The 19,820-nt window shown below is 35.1% G+C and overlaps 1 protein-coding gene across 2 annotated transcripts in view; it reads right to left on the bottom strand.

Moving 5' to 3' along the window:
- FBXL17 (F-box and leucine rich repeat protein 17) overlaps nt 1-19,820 on the bottom strand; it is a 274,511-nt gene that overhangs the window by 34,050 nt on the left and 220,641 nt on the right. The gene's annotated exons all lie outside the window — the stretch shown is intronic.

Raw genomic sequence — 19,820 nt, 5'->3', positions numbered from 1 at the left:
ACAGCTCCCACTGCAGCAACTTGTCAGCCAAACAGCATGCAGCCACCCTCAATATCAAGAAATCAATGCTGTAACATATATGTCAATACATATATCTTGATAATATATTATCAAGAAATTGTAGTGTTCAATAAGCACATTAAGGACCCTTTCAGATAAGATAATTTCACAAATTGCTAATCCCTTCATGCAACCTTACAGAGATAATAGTGACCATTTCTGTTTAGTTAAAGGCCTGTAGCAGCAAAAGTCATACATATAGTCAGGTTTAGTTTCAATGTTCCCCTGGGATTCAAGAACTTCTAGCAAAATCCTAGTGTATAAGTATTTTGCATTTGTGTGTAAAGCCAGTCTGTTCTAAGCATTATCACTGGGAGACAAAAATTAAGAATTCTCCTAGCATTGATATTTTAAATTAAATTTTCCAAAAGAAGATCTATGCATGCAGACAGACAATGGCTTCAGCTGTCAGCAACAAGTGAAGGTTATTCCCAAGGAAGAATTATTTGTATGTTACAAAATAACCTCTAAGAATAGTTACAGTCAGCATAAAAGGCAGGTAGGAACAGTTTTAATCACAGAGAAATCTCCTTCAAGTAAAACATGAGAAATTTTTCGTATTCGTTAAACATTTTTGTTCTCAGTCACACCTGTAGTCCGTTCCCAGATGCACTGAAAACAGTAACTTACTATAGCAGCAGAAGAACATATAATAGGCTTTATGATTCCTCATTCAGGAAGATCTAACCTGTCATAATCCGAAGTTTCATTCAATTCAATGGCACTATGTTGATTTCCATGACCAAGAACCTGGACCATTTTGTGGCTGCACGAAATTACACTAAATACTCTCTTTCTCTAAGGACTACCTCAGAAGGAAGGTTCCCTCATTCCCATGACAGACTGTAGAACATTGCTCATTACTGACAAGTAGAATATACATATATGTATGTATAAACTAAAAACAACATTACTTTTCCTAAACAACCACTGTCATTAAAAGGCTGCTCATTCTGTTTTATATGTATCTGATCACTACAGATTTCTAAAGAAGGAAAATTTGAAAGCTTGGGCAAGTAACTTGTGGAGGACTGTGACAAACAAATAATGGAACAGAAAAAAATGTTACAGGAAATAAAATCTGAGATAACTTTAGTTTTCAGGACAGTGTAAAGTCAGACACCACAACTTTGAAGAAATGCTTTAAAGCTTGGCCATATGTAAAGGTTTAACACTACTCAGAGCCAGTTTCATTGAAGTTACCCCCAAAAGGACAGTGGAAATAATAGCAAAAAAGCTTCTTGGACAAGAAAAGAGTTTACACTTACACATTGCAGTAGAACAGATTACATATGGACTCGTCCATTTGGAAATCTGGCAAACTGGGTGAACCAAGAATAGGAAGTTGATCAATAGAGACACTAATGGAGAATATTTATGAAAAATAGTAGCTTGTTTAAAAACACTTTGGGATGTGAACTATCACAAAGGCACGATTTGGTTATCTTTTCCTGGTATACACTGCTTTTCAAGACCTTCCTCTATATAAAACCAAAATCTTAGATTTTACATTGCATTTTAAAATTAAAAAGCTTTAGTATATCTATAACTGAAGAACAAAATGGTAAAACATATAATTTATTCTGAAATATATTAAGAAGTATTATACTGATTTTTCCTTAGTAGTAACATTTGTCTAACTGTAAATGAGACACCACCACATGCAGTTTTTTCAATGTTTGCTTTTTTCAATGCTGTTTTTTCTGTAATTCAGAATACTGTTGAAATAAGAATTCTCCTTATTAAAGAACTAAAATCTGAACATAAAATACACATAGATTGAATCAAAGCCAGCTAATTAAACAAAATTGTGAGGGAATGGGTATGTCCTTTATAAAATAGCTTTCACAGATTAGAAAAATCATGATCTAATTAAATAATATTTTCTTTTATCCTTTTTTGATCTGACTGTTCTAGTTGCAAACATGGAAGATTATTGTCAAATTGTTGCATTAGTAATACATAAACAAGTACAATAATTTACAATCAATTTCAACAGCTTCTTTTGTTAACTTGTCTCACTGTTAATAATGTTTTTTGCTCTTTCATCCTTCATATTTTATGAATATGTGTAGACAGAGACAGAAACAAAGTGAAAGAAAAAGATCAAGTGTAATGTGCAATGAAAAAAAACCAAAAAGATGAAAAATGCAACTTGTGAAATGTCTCTTTAGGCCAGCTGATTGCAGGGTAACTACCAAAAAGCTGACACACACACTTTTATTTATATCTACTCAAAAGCAAGAAAATGTCAAAGAATCAGGATGAAGCTGATTTCCCTCTTGTGTATGTGCATAGGTTTTGATTATAGGCTTTTTCCTGAATTGATGAACTATTACATGGAGTTCTGAATATCACTTTACAAAAATAGTGCTGTGTTCAGGGTCAATACCTCTCCAACAGTTAGCTATGAAGTCAGCTATAAAGTTACCACTGATTTTTTTTTTGGAAAAGAATGGGATCAAGTCCTCTTTATTTTGACTAGAACGATTTTGGAAGTCTGCTCCCAGGAACAATAGAAAAACCCACATCTGACTAATTTGTGGTATTCATTGATTTTTTTTTTTCTGCCAAGGGGACAAATTGAATGTGATTTTATACAATTTAAAAACTATCTTTCAACTTGGGAAAGACTATGAACTTAACCTGAATATTTGCTACACTAGTAAATACTGGCTATACAAGCAAATATAACTATTATCTGAAAATATTTAAATAGAGAAATAACAAATGTAATTTTGAAGCATATTTTCTCCATTATCAAAGGACCTCAAGGTTTGGTATAGTGCATTTGTTTTTCAAGGTCAGCAAAGGAGTTTAGAAAAGGGTCTTCCTGCAATACATGCAGTGCATCTGGAATCACATATTGTCCCTAAAGCTGGCAGCCATTGTTGATACTCCTTATACAAAAATACATATCTCTATTTTTAATGATAATTTTTAATGATAAAAGAGAAAAAGTCTTGAGAACTTAGTAGAATTGAAGTCTTCGTGCACATAACTAATCCCATGACAAATTTCCACTACTCTCCTGTTTCTAGCATTTTTTTCCCTCTATAAATTCCCTCACAGAAGACAGAAACAAGTGAACCCATATCTAAATTTAGTGTTTGCACTAGGGCAGCCAACAGGAGCCTGAGGATCATGCACTGTGTTGCAATGCCAAAGCATTTGACTGTTTGGGAACACTTCCTTGTGATGCACCAACACGAGGTTTCAGTGATGGCAAGGGTTTTGAAGCACTATTCCATTGCAATAATGTAACTAGAGTAAAATGTTCCTGATTAAAGGTTGGTAGCATTAGTATCACAGGTAAAATATTGCATCTAAAAGCCATTTCAAAAAAGGTGTTTATATTAGTTAGGAAAAAAGAACAAGCCAAATTAAGTGTAATTTCCCAAACTTAATGGAATCTGTAACATGGACAGGAACAAAGCATGGATTGCCTGATGTTTTTCCCCTATTTAATTTAGTCTTTTGAAATGCTGCTTTCTCCTTATGCAATAAAAACATAAAATTAAGCTGAATTGACATTAGTTATAGGACATTATTATGTTCATTGCTTGTAATGTCTATATTCAGTCATTTCTGCATCTTTAGAGTCAATGCACAGCTACTCCAAGTTTTGCTGCAGAGTGCCAGAAAGGCAAGAGAGGAATCATAAACCACCTTTTTTTAATTCAAAGCTGAGCAGTTGTTTTGCAAAGCACCACCACTCTTCCCACGCAACAGCATGAATTACACTTTTTCCACCTAGGTTTTTTCCCCTGACCTTCTTTGGCATTTAAGTGCAGAAAAGAAAGTATTTCAGGGCTGCATGTGTCACTCAGAGATCTGAAGCTCTGGTTGCCTGCAGGGGCCATTTAAAAACATTAGCATTGTCCTGGGAAAAGCAGCCTTTGGACATACTCTCATCCATAACAAAAGAGATTCTAAATAATAATCAGTATGAGAATATATTGTTTCTCTTTGACCACTGGTGTAGGAAACCTGGTCGTATCATAAAGTCTCGTGAAGAGAAGAAGCATGTAGAGGTGAATAATGGGAAAATAGGACACCTATGGTGCATGTTCAAACTCTCAGGAATAGCTTTTACTGAGATTAAAAAGGGAAATGAAACTGAATCCTTTGACCATCTTTTCAGTGAACCTTTGACTAGTTTTGCAGTGAAGTGAGTATACAGTAGCAATCTGTTCCACTTAGGGTTCTAAAACTTTTTAATGTGGTATTTATGTAAAACAATTTTAGTTTATGATTTGATATGTCAAGCAGGAAGTTGGTTTAATTTTCACTAGAGATCTCTTTTCTAAACAACAGAAATAAAATTGCATTTTACCTGTAGACACAGGCACTGTCTTTAAATGAAAAGCAACTTTATACCTCCAGTAAATGTTGATTTTTAAAAATGAACGTAGATCAAAAGCCTTAAAAAATCATTGCAGTTTCTTTGGTCAGAGACATTTTAAAAAGTTGACAGTAGCTGGATGGACAGCCCATGCTTTCATAAAAAGGATCTCTTTCCTTTAACAGACTTACTGTTGATCTAGAATTACTTCTAACAAAAAGAAGAGATCAGTATTTTCCTAGTTCTGAGTGCTTTTACACTTTAGTTAGTTGCATACTGATTTATCCAAAAAGATACTTTATTCAGCAAGTACCTACAATTACATACAGCCTATCTTTAGATATAATTCAAACCTTGCTTTGTCAAATGCAGCCTTTTATGGTTTATATATCCGCAGGTCATTTAATAGAGGGGAAAAATATTGTCAATTAAGTATTTCCCCTCTTTCTCTCTCTCTCATCCCTGAGTTTTGACACATCAACAGTAAAAAGAAGCCCTACTATAAACATAGAGCACTCTGAGGACATAAAAGACACAAGTTTAGGTACTTTGTACCCAAGCAAATTATTTTTCTATTTTATTTTTTGGAGAGAAAGGGATTTGGGGAGTGTATGTGAAACATTTTATCACTGCTAACTCTTAAATGCATCAGTTTTGTGTATCTAAAATACTTCATGTCCTGGGAGCTCTTACCAAAACAATATATTACTAGCAGCTTGAACAGTTTGAAGCACATGCATATCTAAATGGTCAGCCTTCAAATTCCCTCTAAAACACAGTAAACAATAAACTAAATGTTGAAATGACTGTCAAGTGCAAGTAGAAATAATAAGACAGGCACATAGTGAGAGTCCTGAGCTGTATGTGAACATCCACACATATATACTGAATATTTGGTAGAGGCTGATTTAAACAGTTAGGAAAATATCTGTGACAAACATGCCAGAGTGTGCCAAAATCTCAAACTGTTCCTCAAACCTTCACAACAATCTGCAGAAATCTATATTAGAAGATAAGAATCAGATGCAAACTGCATGTCTGCGATCAAACTGGATGAGCCCTGGATCTCTCACTCTTCATTTTTTTTCTCCATCATACCATGAATGTATGTGCAGCTGCAAAATTTCACTGGAACATTTTCAAGGCTATTTCAGCATGGTAGCACCAGAAGAACTCAGAGTGCAGAATTCAGCACAAATGTATTACAAATACTGCAGACTCCTCATCATGAACTTTGATACGAAAACAGAAATCCTGACAAAGTGCATCTGCTGAACACAAAGAGAGATGGATCATTCATGCACTAGCTCAGATTTCAAGCTTTACTGGGCAGAAGCCCAGTACCCAGCATGTACTGCGGAGTATCCAGAGCCCATTAAAAAGAATTACAGAATGGAAACTTCACTATACTAATAAACATTTGAGAGAAGACAGCAATTTGGCATAAGACTTACAATATGACAGCATTACAGATCTATTTTGAAATCTATAAAGATAAAGAAATAAACCTTTATCTTAGGAAAATAATACATTATTTCCAAGGTGATCAAAAGTTTGGTGTTTATCTTCATAAAGGAGATTTTAAGTCTTGTTTCCTTTTTGCAGGTGGTAGTTCATGAGACGAGAAAGCAAAATGTGAAATTCTAATCCCCTTGCATAAGGTCCCCTGGAAATGATGTCTTCAAAGAGCTGTACTACTCCATAATTACTATTATTTTCCCCTGGGAACCTCTGTCTAACAAAGGATCACTGGACATTTTTTTTTTAAACAAAATATAATGAATTAAAAGTTTTATTATGCAATCTTTGATAAATTCAGCAAGATAAACCATTTTAAATAAACACAGCATGTATATTCCAACATATTTCAAAAGCTGACACAGAGGACCTATTGCCTTTTTATCTGGGGAATCACACGTGCCTAGGACCAGCTTTGTTCAGGAATATTGACAAGTATATAGGTGGATGATCAGGAACATATGTAATAATATTCTGCAAGGCATATCTATCATAAATATTCTTGTTAAAGCCACAGTTTAAATTTAATCTTCTTGCAAGTAAAATGAAAGCAGTCAAGCCTCTGACTTGAAAGATCAAAACTATTTCACTTCCCAGGAAAAAAAAACAACCAAACAAACAAGCTAGATGCTTGTTAATTGAGTCTTAGGGGATAGAACATTAAAAAAAATTAATTTCCCTGCTTACTGTACACTGTTTGACTTTTGGATTACAAAATAAAGCTGAATACGGTTTCCTCGGGTATTACCCAAAGTATCATCCAAAAAAAAAAAAAAAACAACCAACCAAAACAACCAAAAAACCCAAAAAACCCCACAAAAAATCAAACAAACTACAAAAAACCCAACAAAAAACCAAATTAGATTCAGCTTTTCAACCGGATTAGATTTCACCTTTTCTTTGTCCAATTCAAACAATGTGACCTTAACCCAAGCACAACTAAAAAATTCTAATTGTTTTAAAGTGTCCAGCAACACTTAGTTAAGTGTTACACTACAATCAAGTATTACATCTCAGGAACAAAATTCACATATGACATCAGCTTTTATTCCTCAGATGTCTGAGATTTATTTTTGGACATGGAAGGACATTTGACATTAGGTTTGGACTCTAGATACCATGTTCTATAAAAATTCATACTGAACCAGAATGCAGAAATATTGGAAAATTTTCAACAATAATTTCAGCAATAATTTTCCTTGGATCAGTTTTCATAATTTATACTTAGGTCAAGTATCAAGGATTTCATATTATATACATTACTACTATCAGTAAATCCACTGATAGCAGTTATAGAACAGTGAGGTTTTATTTAATAACTTAAAGAGCTTCCCTTGGTGAAATCATTCCAGAAGCGCATTTTTGATTCTGAACCAAGCAGTTCAGTGGACACTTGTTTGTTGTTTTGTGCACCTTATCATGGTTGAAACACATGGTTAAGAAGTTACAATGTCAGCTGGCAGGGATTCTAGATCTGTCAATTTCAAAAACATGACTAGTTTCCTGCCTCTAAAACAAAACCATGCTGAGTAGAACCACCAAGGAATCTTAAACGTGATTTAAAGATATCAGAAACCTATCATAAGCTCAACTATGTAATCATATCTTCAACCAATTTACTTAGAAATAAAAATATGTATTTCAGAAAGTTGGACTTTTGCTGCACACAACAAAATTATTTAACTAAGGTCATGCCTATACAAGGAAAAATGCATTGATTTAACTAAACTGATTGATTTTAAATCCAGCTAAACTGGTGCAAACATCTAATGCAAATGCACTTATCCCAGCTAAGACTTCACTTAAATTAATTTAGCTTACTTCAGCAATTTATCAATGTTAGCTAAACCAATTCTAGCAAAGGTTAAGCAGGTTTAAGTGCTTCTGTATAAGGAGTTTGAACAGATTTAACTATATTGACTTAAAAACATTTTAATTAAAACAGTGCAATATCTCATATAGACAAGGTTTAAATCCCCAAGGCAGAGAAGAAAAGGAACAAACTGAAATTTGTCCTGGCTTCCACCTGGGTACTCCTCTGCTGATAAAGGGTACATAAGCTATGTAACCAACATGTGGGAGGAGGCACAGTAGGATCAAGACTAATTTCAGATGCCAGACGATTTGTGGGACCAGCAGAAAAAGGAGGAAAAAAGAAAAAAAACCCAAAACTCACCAAAATCCCAAATCATAGTTAAGGACTGAGGAAACCTGTTCTGGTTAAAAGGGCTTACATCTTTTTTATCAATTCAGCCAGTCTTGGAACTTCATGGTATGTATGCGTGGTAGCCTCATCACATCTATTTTAAAGTGAACTTCACAAGAGAGATGATGAGTGGCAAAAGGCACGGAGATCAATTTTCTCCTGCCCATCAAAACACTAATCACTGCACTCTTCTAAGCAAACTTTCATACTGGCTCATCCTTGGTAGTCTTGAGAGGCATGGATCCACAGAGAGGTGCAGGGTGAGCCCTCCACACCTGCTGGCTGGGCAGCACGTGCAGTCCAGAGGTGAGAGTGTCCCACTCTGTGCTAGCACATACACATCTGTGCCCCCTCCTTGGCATATGAGCAGAATCAGTGATGAGCTACAGGCACCCAAGGCACCTGCACAAATCCACATTCACTTTTGACTTTGTGATTTGTAACTCTGATAGCTCAAGATTTTAAAAGAATTTACAACTACTAGAATACAAAGAGTAGCTACAGCAGAGAGGTTTTCATTCCCATTAATCTTGATGCAGACACTAATCTAAACTCACTGCAGCTGGTACAGTTGTATATGACACTTCCACCAGACTGCCTTCTGCCTTTTCTTTCTGATTTTTAACATACTCTTCTCTCATTCCTGAAGTTTACTGGCACTCATGATTCATGATTCTGGCTAAAAAACCGTTTAAATATGTTTTTCTCTTCTTGACACCAATTCTACTATACGTATCACCTAAGAAGTTCTGTGTGGGATATATGACTAAATCCCTCCCCTGACACCTGAAATCATCATCATTACTACTTGCTTAGTCTCTTCTGGTCTGATTTTTAGCATCCAAAATTACATTCCTCACTGAGACATACAGCAAATGCACAACTAAGTTAGAGATTGCATAAGCTTAAAACTGACACATTTAGAGACATTTAATAATGTGTTCCCAAATGAACTAGATCTTGTATTGACTCTCAACTTTTAGAAGAATGAAAGAAACAATGGTAGTTAAAATTTCTCAGAGAATTCTGAATTGCTGAATTTCAGTGCTTTAAAAAAGATGTCTATGAAAACATGGCAGTGTATGTTGAGGATTTCCTATGATACAGAAAAACATATCTGCAATTTCAAGATGTGATTTTGAAGAGGGGCTGGGTATTTTAAGTGATATTTTATCAAGCAACTTTGTCTTTAGCTAACTGTCCCAGTATTCTTTGCTAACTCTGGTAAATTGTTTTCAAATTATCAGGCAACTAACTGCAAAATTACATTTAATCTCAAATACTACTGATACTACTAAATTTGAAAGAAAGGACTTTGTTATGATGTCATCAGATGTTTTTCACAGTTAAATGTGTGTTATGTGTTATGAACTGTGTCCCAACATAAAGACAATATTCTCTCTTTAAAGACACACTAATAAAATTTAGAAAGAACTTAAAGATGGATTAATCTTGTCTAATTTTAGCCATGTAAATTGAGAAACCTAATCTTTGCTGCTTGTCTAAGCACTGTAGTCAGCTCAGTGGAGAGGTACTTCTGGAGATGTCTGAAAAAAATGAATCATCCTTGTGGACCACAGGTCCTGCTCCTCACCACACGAAGAGGTACAGATGACTCAGGGCTAGCACAAGATGAGGTGAATCCCACATTATCTGACTAAATACAGAAGGCAATTGAACAATTAGCAAATTGAACAATTACTTACATATTTTCTATGAAAATTGCTGTTATTTGCATATAGTTGTAACATATGGGAATAGCCATAGCACAGCAATGCCATACTTGAAAGTGCAATTTTTAAGAGTATAATTTATTTTGTTTATAAATAGCAAAATCCACATGAGTAAAATATGACACTTGTGATATTGCAAGATGTGATGCATCTGAATCAATACACAATAAAAAGCTTGCAGGTTTAAGCACTTTAGATAGGGTTTTTATAAAGGGAGTGAAAGAGAAGTGTAACTTCTTTCATAGAATTATTTTTATGCTGTATGTTACATTATTGTCATTTAGAGAGCCTTAACCACTTCAAACTCTAAGTCTGCTCAGCATATTTTTACCCTTTTTTAGAAACTAAGTTTCTGTTTTATTATAAATATTGCTATATTTCACCCTGTCATTCATCTTAGTGTAGACTTTGTATGACCGATACAGGACAAGCATGAAGAGCGTGTTTTGCATAACTCTTTGCATAACTCTTTGCTAGTATGCCACAAAAACATAACTGTTTTAATTGCTACATGTAGGTATTGTCTTGAAGGTTGCTGCAGATATACATCACTGATGAATACATAACCCATTTACACAGCTTTAAAAAAAGAAACACACACTACACCATGCTTTGCACTTAGATGTTCTGTACTGGGCACAAACTAACACCATCAGACTGAAGTATGACACTTTTTATTTGTCTCACCTGCAAGAATACCTTGAAGCACACCTTGCATCCTATGAATGTTTTTTCCCAAAATGGCTTTACTTTAAAATGACTTCCATTACTGAAAACCTTAAAAAGGCTAATAAAAATATCTGATACAGGAAACTGCTATGAAGTTCTGCCAGCAAACTTGATTTTTGCCACCATCACTGACATCCCAGGTTGCTTACAATAAAAGTAGGCATAAACATTGAATAATCGCTAAATCAGCCCAGCTGCCAACCAATCACTGAAGGGCTTAATGCTGGAGAATATCCATCCTAGGCATGAGTAAGAATGTGTTGTACCTGACCACCATGTCTTTCTGAAGCACCTAGTATCTGTGAAAGACCAAATATAACATAACAATAACAATACAGATTTAAGCCTTCAGGATTTTTTTAACTCAAAGATGGACCAGAGGCTGCTGGGAAGCACTCATGTTCCTGGCAGAGAGCAGTGTCAGGGCAGCCTGGATTTTTTCTCCTAATGGCCATCATAGAGGAAAACCCTTCCACTTCAGATGTCACCAACAGAAAATAGCAAGGAGAGAAGTGCAGTCCGAGTCTGAACTAAAAAGGAAATACAAAAGGTGGAGAAAAACAATTTGTGAGAGGATTGCTTATTTGCCAGGTATGAAAATGGGGGAGTAGACAAATGGCCCACTGGATCCCTCTCAGTGAGTGGACAGAACTTCATGAGTGGCTCAAGAAAATTAGTTTGGAGAATAACTGGGTCACTGTAGCATGAATCACTTTATTTTAATGAATGTAAACAGATTTGGTTTTTGATGCAGAGTACAGTAAGTACAGTGCTATAGAAATGCAGTAAATTGGATTAGATACAGCGTATGAATTTATTCAAATACTCTATAGCTATGTTTTACAATTTTATAAACTAAGCCTTTATAAATAATCAATCTGTCTACCCTGCAGCTTAAAAAAATAAACAAACCAAAAAAATGCATTACCAACACTAATAATCAGCAAGCGATTAAGACACATTTTCTATCTCCTTAGTAGTGATATATTAGCTTAATCTCTACAGTAGTGGCAGTGCAATCCTTTCCATATGGACACCCATATGCTACATTACTAGTAACATATCTTCTAGGAAATAGCCATATGTTTCACTTTTAAACCTGCATAATTTGAAAACTTGCTTGTATTTTTACTGTTGTTCTCACTGTGCATTTGAAATACCTGTAGGCATCAAGTAGCATGACAATAATTAATGTTTTATTGCACTACAATTGGAAATGTGCTACAATTTTGCTATAGTGCTACAATTGGAAATGCTTCCACACCCTTTGCTGCTTTCAGCAATGATTTTTTAAAAATGATAAATATTTCTTGATTTCAGTGTTGACTATGCACATTTTTCCCCTCTATTCCTAGGAACAGAGGTGAGTATTTATTAACGTAATACAAAGCAGACAAAAGAACACAGTCTTGACTGTGGTTCACTGAAGGCAATTCAGTACTTTGCATCTTGGTGCAGCCACAGCATTGCTCCAGAGTACTGGGGGACTACAAACATCCACCTTGCTTGTTGGGCCAGGCTCAAGCCATGAAAAACTGAAAAACTGTTTTGTCCAGGACCAGGCTGGATGAGGATTGTCCTCTCCATCCACTCTCCCTCCCCTTCACATCTGTCTGCTTCCAGCATTCAAGGGTGTTAGCAACAAGAGCAGACTTCCATTTTGGTCAGGGAATCCATGCAACCCTTACACACAGACTGGCAAAGAGAACACAATGAATACAATATAGTTGTATTCAATTGAGTGCTATTGAATAAAATTCGCAAGTTATCTCACTCTCTCCTACTTCTGTATAGCTCTATCTCTTCCTAGAGGTAGAGGCATACTGTGGGTGCAGAAAAAGATAGTGTGCAGGCTACAAATGGCAGAGAGCATTAACTGAGAAAATTCCCGAGGGAACAGATGTCATGCAGATGAGCTATTTTTGAGCCCCTAGACTCAACTCTTCGCCTTGAAATCCAATTGCAGAGGAACTTCCATGTGATTGAGGAAAAATTATGTCCTTGTGGAAAAGTAAAAGAAGCTTATGATCTTTTTCATGCCATATTTTACTTGCCATATCTCAAACTGTAACAGGCAAACAAACCCAAACCCAACACGTAAAAAAAAATGGCAGACTTCTGTTAAAATCTCTTATCCTCCAGTTTCTAGTAACTTTTGCTAGTCTAGGCACAAGTATCACAGATTCTCATGAAAAATAATTAGGCTGGAATTGACTTTGTAAGAACTTTCTAAACACTTTGATTCACTGGTTTTGAATTAAAAATAAAAATTAAAATTGTCCAGTGAAAGAGTCTAATCAGAAGTTCTTTACTGCCATTTGTAAAAACATTTTCACAGCATGACTTTTACTGACAAATAATTGCATTTTTTGTGCTGTTTCAGTATTATGTCACTGTTTCTTGCTTGAATTGTTCTCACAGAGAACAAAGAAAATCTGTTTACCAGAAGGTTAATTAGTATGCAATTCATAAAATGCTTAATCTCAGTAATCTCAGTTTTTGCAGTTACATGCTTACTTAAAGATACAGAATCCTTATAAACTAATTATTATGCATTACTAAAAAAATCTCTATCAAACAGTGGATTTAAAAAAGTCAGCTAGTTATTTTTTAGTTGATTTACACTGTTGTTTATCCAAGTAAAATATATCAGGCTAAATTACCAACCCTCCTGAACAGAGAACTACCTAGCTATCAGGTAGTGCATGCTCTTTTCTTTCTAGTGGTCACACAAGGTGAAAGTTATAAAAAGTGAAGGATATTAAGAGACTACGTAACTTTGCTTTGTAACTGATGTCTCCCTCTACACTTTTATCTAATCTCCTCAAAAAAGAAACACAGGTTTCCAATTAAAGTTGTGACTGTAAACATAATTAACACACATGCAGGGGTTCTACATCTAAATAATTACAAAAACTTCAGTTACTTTGTATCATTGCATATATATGCATCTTTCTACACAATGAAAATAATATACTTCAGTGGGACTGCTTGTAGCAAGAAATTTGCAAAATTAAACTCTAAATATAGAAATGAAATTTATATAACCCAGCACTATATCAAATATGATTTTATTTCTCTTCTTCTGCCCTTGGTTTATGCCAGCAGCACATGATGAATTTAATTTGAGTTATAGTTCCCACATTCATGTGTGTTTATATACACTAATTCATCACTATACAGAAAAGCCCTAAAGCATATTAACACAATATGTTATGATTTCAGACATCTGCTTTATTTGTTTTGAGAACCATAAAAGATAAATGATAAAATATTACTATCAATCTCATTTACAATAACTCATTATTTTACTAAAATAAGATTGAAAAAAAAAATTATCTATAATATATAGCCATAAAGAAAATCATGTTCAATAGTGTTAACTGCTGATTTTGAATTTACTTCTACTCTGAGATCAATTTGCACCACATGTCTCCTGACATGTAATTGAAATCCTTATTTCAGAAATAAAAATAATTAGTTCAGAAAAACTTGGAATTTACTAGGAGAGAAATTATGGGGTATCCCAGTTGGTAAAAGCCTTTTCTGCCATCTGTTTTATATTCTTACAGTCCAACATACAAAACAAATTGAACATATCAACCTGCACTGTGTCTGAATATTTAAATCCTGAATTTTTAAAAAATATTTTAAGTTTCAGTGCTTTTAATTCTGATTATTGTTCTTTCTCCTTAACATCTGTGTAACAATGTAAATGCCAAAATGGGATCTCTGAAAACTAGAAGTAAATTGACTTGCAGAGCTGACTACAGAATTAATTTACTACAACAAAAGAACAGATTAGGCACATAAAGACTGCCATGACACTAATTTCCATATTTAATCATGTCACTGCAGAAAATTTTCTGTGATAAATTCCAGGCTTCATCATTTTGTACAGTGCACCTACACATATGGTCAGCACAGTCTTGAGGCAGCTGGACCAACACCTGATCTGCCAACAACCCAGCACTGGGTCTTTGACATGGTGCCCCAAGAGAACAGGGTAAACAAAGCACATTCAGTTCCTTCCTGTGTCAATGTGCCCACATTTCCCTTCTCCTGACCAACAAACCAACAAAACCTGAAAACCCAATTCCCCATTTCAACATAACCTGCTGTTTTATTCCAGTCAAGTGAGGCAAAGGAGGAATCTCAAAATTGCCAATTTCCCATGAGATTTTAGAGAACTCTCTTCTGAGGACCCATCAATGCTCATATGGAGGTAACAAGCGCAGCGTGACATCAGGGGCTCAACCTGAGCTCAGCACACAAGTGCAAATCCAGAGGAAACCATGCTTCATTAGTACTGTTTCTCTGAAAAAATCTATGTACTGTAACATAGAAATATTAAACAGAACAGAAAAACATAACTAATATGAAAGTTTCTTTTCAATATCTTTGATGTGATGCACCACAGAGTGGTATTCTTTGACATCTCATAAAATATCAGCTTCCAGAGGATGTATACCCAGTTTTAAATAACTTGGTTTTTTTAGCACAGAGTAAACAATGGCTCTGTTATGAAGTACATAGAAACTGGTATTTTCTATCTTAAAATGGTTTCAATATTCAAGCTAAGTAATTTTTACCCTTCTAATCTTCACTTAACAGCAAAATGCAGAAGAATGGTTTAATTCTTCCTTGTCTTTCCACCTAAATGATCTCTTGAGCCTGAAGAAAAAGCAGGTATACATAAAGAAACACAGCAGATACCATCACTGTCTAATGCTGTTCTATGGTCCCATCAACTGTGACACAACTTCTTACCACTCACAAGAGGGCTGCATCTATAACACAACAATAGATCCATTTTACATCTTTTCACATGGGGTGGTAGGTAATCACTTTGTCATGAAGTAATTGAAAGTTTGGTAAAAAAATAAAAAATCATCATTTTGGGAGATCAATGTTAACACAAATCTCAATTATATTTTAGATTATACCATACTTGTACAAAGAAAGACACATAAATATCTTAAATTAATCTGATATACGGCTGAAGCTATTTTTTAGTAAAAAACTGCACAGGGGTCTAAGACAGTTTAATGATGACTGCCATAAAGTTTTCCTTCCCTAATTCTGAGATACTGTTAAATATTTCCTCAACAGAAATGATCACCATCAAACATTGTCAAATACAAAAGTATTCCTTTGGGAACTTTGTGTATATACATTACTTATATATATACACACATCCACAGACACATACATGCATATACACATTTACATAATGCTAAAAATATAATTTATCCAAGACACTTAGCATTTCTTAGATTTACAATCCTTTTTGCCAGTTTTGCAGTTAGTTCACTCTCAACAATTTTCTTGGTGCTGTCCAGACACTACATTGGGCCTTTTAAATTTAACAAATGTTTTTCCTTAAATTTGAGATATTTAACACAGAAGAATTGCGCCAAGGATCTTTTATAATTTAAAAATGTTTAATGTGGTATTGTACACATGTAAGTATATACTACCCTTGGAAAATTATTAGAATTTTAGTAATGAGTAACTGAAAGCCATATTTCATGCAGTAGTGATTACTGAGTAATAATCTGTGACAATCATCACATGTACATAAAGGCATGCAGCAATTCCAGATGTCATAAATTCATACAGGCAATGTTTGAATCATAATGATGAGTTTCAAACCTGCTGCCTTTTCTATTTATAGCAAACATACATATTTGTAGAACTGACTGGCTCTGAGGTCATATTTAAGAGCAGAGGAAGCCATCAGGACCTCTGCCTTCTCTCAAGCAGCACACAGATAATACTGTCTTACCAGACAACCCCTGCTTCAAGTCAGAGGTCACTGGCATAAAATAAACTGTACTGCTGGCTGAGGCCAGTGTGTTTGAGAATTCTCACTCGCTTTTCTCCATCCTGTTTTCCAGGTCCAGCAATGCACTTTTGCTATGGCTGCCACCTCTGTTTTCAATGATGCTTACCAAACACAGCGATGGCACTATGTTCATATGTAAGTAAATAAATAGAGATTCTTTCATAAGGCACCTCTGCTACTTGTAATTGCTTTTGCAATTATAAAATCAAGATTAAAATCAAGACTAAAATTGGCTGAATTATCCTGTGTATTGACAGGATACTCCAGAAAATAACCCAGACATATTTTTTGTCAATTTATTTTTCTGATTAAAATCAAGATTAAAATCAAGACTAAAATTGGCTGAATTATCCTGCGTATTGACAGGATACTCCAGAAAATAACCCAGACATATTTTTTGTCAATTTATTTTTCTGACCCAAAAAATAATGAACATCAATTCATGTTTCTGTTTGATTTTGAGATTCACTGATCAATTTTATCTCATTTTGCTTTCAATCTCACCCACTATCTTGTCTAGCAATGAGACTGAGGGTATCATCTTTGTATCTTTCCACCTTCCCAGGCATTATATTTCTTTCATGGCCTTTGAGAATCAAAAAAAGCCATTATCTTCCTTATACTGAACTTTTTTTTCCAACCATCTTGTAAGAAAGATTTAACATAAGAAGGATTCCTTATATCCAGTATATGTTTCCATACATTCAGGCACAATCAAATTTAAAAGAACATCTGAAACATCAATAATTGAAGTTTTATTACAGGGAAGTTTCTGAAGTTGTTTATTTCTCTTCAGTATTTCCACTGTCTGGTGTAACCAAACAGATTTTTGTTACCAGAAGCAGATAAAATTTTAAGACAGATTAGAACTGGATGATTTAAATATTTTAAAGCATAAGGATTAGCATATATTTTTTTCTCATTGTTAAGAAAAAAAAAAGAAAGCAAAAAGAAAAGGCTGCCTAAACTGAACTTGCCGAAAAATCTCAACCAATACCATGAGTGGTAGAAATCTGTAAAGGGGGAGACAACTTAAATAGCACAAAGGAAACTTTCAGAACTCTGGTAAAAAGGCCTCATAATTTATAAAACAATAAACCAACTAGTATAACATATTCTGTATCATACACAAAATCCCTCAAGAACAGCTATTTGGGAAAAACCATTCTCAATTAAGTTTAAATATGCAAGAGCCTAAAGAAACTGCATGCGACCCATACAAGCAAAATGTCAGACTTCTCTTAAAATCTTTTATCCTCCAGACTTTAGTAACTTTTCTGAGTTTAAATATGGTAAATATTACAGATTCACAAAAATTACCATCAGTGTCATGCCACTGGCATGTGGGACTGCTGTCTTTCATGCTGACCACGACTGCCTCATTAGTTCTTTGTATTTTCCAGTTTCATTTTATTTACCTCTGGCCTCCAGTTTTATGCATGGAATGTGAGCTCTGAAGGGTAAGGACCCCAGGGACTCTTTTGTTCTGTTTTTAAATGATGTCTAGTGCAAGTGGATTCCCCAGTTTGCTGCCAGAGATTTTACAGTCACTCATGGTGCTGTGATAAACAGCGCAGTAACATGGCAGATTAAAGACTGCTCTTATGCAGCTTAGTGTGAATGGGGACAGCAACATGATGGCAACAGCATTACCACAGGTAGTGAAGGCATATCTTACAGAGAAGTAACAAATTCAATAAACTGTTTCAAATAAGCAAAAATAAGTGCTTTCAGACATTGAAAGTTTGTGTATTCTGTTCTTATACTCTGCCAAACACTCCTGTGCAGTCCTGGAATCCAGCCCTCCACAGAGTATGGGAAACAGAAACCTTGCCAGCAATACAGGTTTTAGAAGGAACAAGACACAAAATGCATTGTCAGACATGGTGAGAGACTGGAGAGTGGTGGTGGTGGGCTTAGACCCAGCCCTCAGGAACCCTACACTGCAGCTGGGATGTGCATGATCTATTGGCCTTAGGTCACTGTATGCACTACAGAATCATGAGCTCCTGCATGATCACAACCTGTGAACACAAAAGTTTCATAATACTTCCCAAATAATTTTAAAATCACAGTAATTAAATGGTAAAAGAGAAAAAGAAAAAATCAAAGAACCATCTAATGAAGCCTGGTTTCCAAAGGATTTATGTTGTTGCTGATTTTTTAATTGCATTATGGTGAGACTTTAGAAGAGAACCTCTAATATTTTATGTATGAAAAGAACCAACATAGGAAGGAAAAGCCATGAATGAGTAAGGAACTTAACCAGAAGAGGAATCCTTTCTGAGGATGAGGTACTCTGACATCCAATACAGCATTCATGTTAACAATTAGAGTATTCATAGTAGCTACTTTTACCTGGATCTTTGAAAATCTAATAAAGATTGACATACAGCATTTTGGACACGTTGCTGATTGGGGCAACTACTGATGCTTCTACCTTTCACCCAGAAGATTGTTTTAATGAAATTTACTGGAACTTAAAACATCTGAGACTTACCTCAAGTTTATTGAAAATCTAAAAGGTAAGTACCTTTGTAGGAGGGTTAAAACAGAAGAAAATGTGCAAGCAAACACAATGACACAGAACACTGTATATCCAAACACACAAAAGTTAGGCAAAACTAGTACTACTTAGGTTAGCTGCTTAATTTCATCCTTCACACCTCCATGTGATGATGACAGAATGGTAATTAAGTACGAGATCCCAACAAACCTCTGTCACACTGAATGTGCAGAATAGATTGCTTGTCACTGAATGGGAATCAATTTAACATTTCTTACTAACTTCAAAATACACTGTTGTTTTTGCACACAATATACTTTTATGCTTACAACCTAGGGATATGGTGACACAGCTACTATGTCTGTGTTCTTTGCAAAAATTATTATCTGACAGTATGTCCCTAACTATACTGTGAGCTAGATTGAACTGTATTATCATCATAATTTTACACACAGGAGCTGAGATGAAGATTAAAACCAGAAATGGCCAGAGGGTTGAAACTATCAAATATTGAAGTGCGTGGCAACAGAAGTTTTCAACATACCTCACTAGAGCATCCTGACTTCACCTATGCACCCTAAATACAGTAGGTCGGTACACTGGGACACAGAGGGGCCTGTAAAAATCTAGATTCCTTGCCCAGTACCACACAGGAAGCCTCTGGCAGAGGCATGCAGCAATTCCGCTCTCTGGCAGAGCACTTGGCTGCCTTAACATGACACTATGCTTTTTTCTACAGTCTCCAATTCATTCACTAGTTATTTTCCAACTTCTGCAATAAAAGAAGATGTACTACACACAACAGCCTCATTGCAGCCCTAATGTGTCCCCAAGACACAATCTGTCCTGTTCAAAGGAGAGAACGGAAAGCATTA

This window comes from Anomalospiza imberbis, chromosome Z (genome assembly GCF_031753505.1).
Source record: "Anomalospiza imberbis isolate Cuckoo-Finch-1a 21T00152 chromosome Z, ASM3175350v1, whole genome shotgun sequence".
Classification (NCBI taxonomy): Eukaryota; Metazoa; Chordata; class Aves; order Passeriformes; family Viduidae; genus Anomalospiza; species Anomalospiza imberbis.
The sequence above is the reverse complement of the archived record's forward strand: the minus strand, read 5'-3'. Positions and strand labels throughout refer to the sequence as shown.